Here is a 5,230-nt window from a genome sequence, read left to right as displayed (position 1 = left end):
CAACTTTGCTCAACCAATCAGCATAATTAATCATTCTTAGTGAATTTGTTTCAGTAAGTAAACCAACTTCTTTGGTTTCTTTTCTGTTTGTCATTCTCCTCTTTCCTTTGTCAGGATACTTTAACCCTTTATTCATCCTCCTCTATCAGAATCCTACATAAGCACTCAACATGTCACCACCTCCAGAAAGACTTTCCTGACTCTCTCACTGAATGAAAATTTCCTTTTCTCAACACTTTGCACCCCTTTTAAGGCCCTCATCACAATCTTCCCTCTACTCTTGTTATTTGTGTACTTAGCTTAACTCACCTATTAGGGTTTAAGCTTCTTAAGTTCAGGAAAAGTCTCTTATGTCTCTCCTCCCCTCTTTTATAGCAATGTGTGCTATAGTTTTGACATTCAATAAGTATTTCCAACATAAAATGGAAATGGGTCATGGGCTTTGATATAGTTTGGATATTTTCACTACCCAAATATCATGTCGAATTGTAATCCCCCATGTTGGAAGTGGGGCCTGGTGGGAGGTAATTGAATCATGGGACTGGATTTCTCATAAATGGTTCAGCACCATCCCTTTGGTGATGTTCTTGTGATAGTGATTGAATTCTTGAGCGATTTGGTGGTTTAAAAGTGTTTGACATATCACTCTCCATTATCTCTCTCTTGCTCCTGCTTCCGCATGTGTGATGTGCTGGCTTTCTGTCTGCATTGCTCCTCAGAAGTTGAGCAATGTCCATGACGTGCTTGTACAGCCTGCAGAACTGTGAGCCAGTTAAACCTCTTTTCTTTACAAATTACTTGGTCTCAGGTATTTCTTTATAGCAATGCAAGAATGGCCTAATACACACCCTGTTTGGCATTAATAAGCATCTTGGGGCCTGAACTTTCAGATAAATATATGTCTCTGCCTTAATCTGTGCTAAATTTTATGCAATGTCTCTGTCTTATTTCCACTTAGTATTAAAAGTCTGTATTTCAGGGCTATTGAAGAATATATTATTAAAACAATAAGAATAAAGTACCAATCTTCAGACTTCTTAGCCCTGAAACATTATAATATTGAAAGAGGCAATATGCTATTTTGTCAGGAGCACAGACTCTGGATCTAGATCTACTTGGGTCTGATCCTGGCTCTGCCACTTACAGGCTGTGTGACCTAAGTAAGTTCCTTAACTCATCTATTCCTCATGTTTAGTAACTATAAAACAAGAATAGTCACAGTACCTATCTTATAGAGTTGATGTGAGAATGAAATGCATGAATGTATGTAAAATACATAGGACAGTATATGGCACATCGTTAGTGTCTAGTAGATTTTAGCTGTTGCTTTTCTGTTATTATTTGCTCTCAGTTGCATATGTCTTCCCCCCCAACCCCCACTCACTCCAAAAGCATGAGGTTCTGAACAGTCAATACCCTATTTTCTCAGTCTTTGTATTTCAAGTGACTTGCACAGTCACAGCGCCTGGTATAGAGTAAACACTGAAAGAGAGGAACCTTGAAGAAAATTCTTCCTTGACCTAGAGGTGAACCTGAACTTGCATACTCCCTGCCATGGGTATCCAAATAACTTTCTTTTCTTGCTCCCATCAACATCATATTTAACCCTGCTGGTTTTCATTTATTTTATAATTCAATCATAATGAATTTTAAAATCCATTCTAACTTCCAGGCATCTCTAGAGACTTGCTTCCTCAGTCTGACATCACATTCATTTACATTTCTTATTTTTTATTTCCTTGTATGAGGTCTAAGAACTGTTCCAATAAAACACTTTGAAGATTGCATTACACATACTGTGTGCTATTTATTCCTGGCTAGATGTTCAAGTTGACAAGCAAGAAATTGTTTGTGCCTTGATCAACAATTACAAATGGTAATGCTATATCTGTTATAATAGAAAAAAACTGGACCTGGACTGTTCTTTTGCAACCTTCTAAGGTAATAGTTGAAATGGAAAATATTCGTACAAAAAACAGCCAATTCAAGTTTAGGGAAATGTTAGAGGCCATCCAGCTTTATCACTTTCCCAAGATGGTAAGTTCTTCTGTATCCCCCAGGGTAAATCCTCGTCTGTCTTCTGCTTGGATTGTCCCAGGAAGAGTGAACACATTAGTTTTAAAGTTCTCTTCTGCCTTTGGTGGGCAAATTTACTTGGTAGGCAATTGTTTCTTATAGTACTCTCAAAAACAATATAGGGTAGAAAAAAATCACCATCTTCCATGGTGGCCTTCAAACATTTGAAAACAGGTATTTTATTTCTTGACATGTTATATATCAATAGATTGTACTAATGGAGCTCAAGAACTTTTAGACCTGGATGGCACATAAACAGTATTTAATCCTATCATTTTGCAGATAAGGAAATAAAAAATGAGAGGCTCAGTAAATTGCCCAATGTTGCTCACTTGTTCATTCAGTTATTGGGTACTCAGCAACTGGCTTAAGAAATTTACAAATGAAAGTTCATTATAACATATACAATTTTATAATTTATTATAAAGAATAAACTATGGACACATTTATAATACTGTTAATATAATAATAATATAATCATAAATAATGTTGAAGACCTTGGTGAGCCACAGCTAATCCATTCTCCTCCCTCCATCCCCAGAGGCTACTGGTAATCTATGTATGTTATTTAACATTCAAACATATTGTATCAGTTAGTGTTCCAGCAGGAAAGCAGAACCACTCTGAGTGATATGGAATAAGGGATGTGTGATGGAGATTAGGTTTTATATGATTGTAGAAGCTGTTGAAGAAGTGGAACACTGTTGCCTCTGCCTCTGGTCATGGGCCTGAAATTACTACAGTTTAGTAAGGTCAGTAGTGCAGAAGACAAGATAGACATGGAGTAGGGCAGAGTGAGGATAAAATGGAATATACATCAGTATTTCACTACCTCTGACCTCGATGATGAAGGTAATATAAAAGAAGCTGGGTACCCTTTGCCATGGAGCAGCACACACACTTGGCATTGGACTCAGAGAAGCTGAAGGAGGAGCCATGGACCTGGAAAAGCTGTGCACCTAGAGAAGCTGCAGGCCTGGAGAAGCTGCGGGCCAGGCTGCTGCTCTATGCCAACAAGGCCAGCAACAGTCACAACAATGTGAATGAGATGTAGTGGCTTCTGACTTACACTGACCTTTGGAGCAAAATGTCTGTTTCTTCTCTTTTGCCTTTCAAAGAATTTGGAATATCACCTGCCAACAACCGTGATTCAGTACATGTATATGCATCCATAAACAATATGTGAAGTTGTTTTTCATGTTTTCAAGCTTTCCATTAATGGCATCATCTAGCTGTTCTACTGTAACGTTTTCGCCTTTCATGTTATGTTTGTGAAGTTTAACTATGTTGATAATTATTGTTGTTATTTGTGTTTTGTTTTATTTTGCATAGTATTGCATTGAAGAATTTGACACAGTTTCTCTACTCTCCTTGATCAATATTTAGATTGCTCACAAATTTTCAATAGTCAATCAATGTCACAACAGTTTTGGACATGTCTTTTGGAGCACTTAGGTGAGATTTCTCCAATCTATAGAATTAAAAATACCTTATTTGATCATAGATTCAATTTTACTAGTTATTGCCAGTTTACTTCTGAAAATTGTAACACTTTCACCAGCAGTGTTTGACACTGGTGCTTCTCAATGGAGGTAGGGGGAGATTTTGCCCTCTAGGTGACTTTTGGTAATGTGTAGAGATATTTTTAGTTGTCACAACCAGTGGGGGTGGGGTCGTTCTATTGGCATCTAGTGGGCAAAGGCAAGGTATATACTGCTAAACATCCTTTTCTTTCTTTTTGAATTTATAGATAGCAATCATATAAACATAAGTTTACATTTCCAGAGATGTTCATATAATGAATATGAATGAATCTTGGAACCAACCTCCCTAAGTTAGCTCCACTATATACAAACCACTTGGTTATTAGCAACCCAGAAAGGTTATAATGTGTATTCACCAGGCAAAGCACATTTGCAAGGCTCAAGGGATCTGTGCATGTACTCTTGTCAGGGAGAATTTGAAATGTAGCTGTTGTAAAATCTCATTGATTACCGATGAAATAGCTATTAGAAAATCACCCGTGGCTTGCATCGTATTTCTATTGGATAGTGCTCATCTAGGTAATGGAAGCAAAACAAGTAGCAGGTTAATAAAGAGTTAATAAAAGGTTCCCAACAGACTACTTGCTAGTAAGATAACAGATAAAAAATCTAGTGGGAAATTATTTTATGGTCATGTCCACGGTAAATGAGAAACTGCATTCTAAAAATCTTGGTAATTACCATTTGCTAAACATCCTACAATGTGTGGGACATCCACCACAATACAGAATTATCTGCCCCCCAGTGACAAGTGTCCAGCTTGGGAAGCACTGCTTTACCCCTTGCAATGGGCACTGTCATTGTTTTATAGTTTGGCGAATCTGATGAGTGTGAAAGAGTGTCTCATTGCTTAAATTGTTCATTTCATTGAAGTTTAAAGTGTTTTTCAAATGTTTATATTAGCAATTCATATTTTCTTATGTATTTTCTGCTCATATCTTTTGACGACTTTTCTATTGATTATTTTGTTTTTGATTGTGCGTGTGTGTGCGTGTGTATGTGTGAGTTCTTTATATATTTTAAATTCTCAATTTTTTTGATACATGCATGAAATGTATCTTTTCCCAGTCTTGGGCTTGTCTTTTTATTTATGCTTTTGTTTTCTATTTTTTTGAAAATGTATTTTAAATTTTGTTGTGACAAATCAACTCATCCATGTAGCTGGTGACTTCTTGTGTCTCATATTTACAATTTATAAAGCCATTTTCTTTCTAAAATTTCTTAAGTAGTGCCTGTTATTACTTCATTTTCACACAGCTTTGAAGAACTACCTGAGATTTGGTAATTTATAAAGAAAAGAGGTTTAATTGAATCACAGTTCTGCATGGCTTGGGAGGCCTCAGGAAATTTATAATCATGGTGGAAGGTGAAAGGGAAGCAAAGTACGTCTTACATGGTGGCAGGAGGGGAGGTGGGTAGTGGCACACATTAAAACCACCAGCTCTTGTGAGAACTCACTCACTGTCACAAGAATAGCAGGAAGAAATACAACCCCATGATCCAATTATCTCCCACCAGGCCCCTCTTCCAACATGTGGGGATTACAATTAGAAATGAGATTTGAGTGGAGATGCAGAGCCAAACCGTATCAGTGCCTCTCATAGTTTAGT

At 37.1% G+C, this 5,230-nt stretch overlaps 1 non-coding gene across 1 annotated transcript; it reads right to left on the bottom strand.

Moving 5' to 3' along the window:
- Nucleotides 1–4,182: 4,182 nt before the first annotated feature.
- Nucleotides 4,183–4,303, bottom strand: LOC111551715. The gene has a single exon (XR_002734443.1). It is a non-coding gene; the product is annotated as a small nucleolar RNA SNORA32 (small nucleolar RNA).
- Nucleotides 4,304–5,230: the final 927 nt, after the last annotated feature.

This window comes from Piliocolobus tephrosceles, chromosome 7 (assembly GCF_002776525.5).
Source record: "Piliocolobus tephrosceles isolate RC106 chromosome 7, ASM277652v3, whole genome shotgun sequence".
Classification (NCBI taxonomy): domain Eukaryota; kingdom Metazoa; phylum Chordata; class Mammalia; order Primates; family Cercopithecidae; genus Piliocolobus; species Piliocolobus tephrosceles.
Note: the sequence above shows the minus strand (reverse complement) of the source record. Positions and strands in the feature narration are given on the sequence as shown.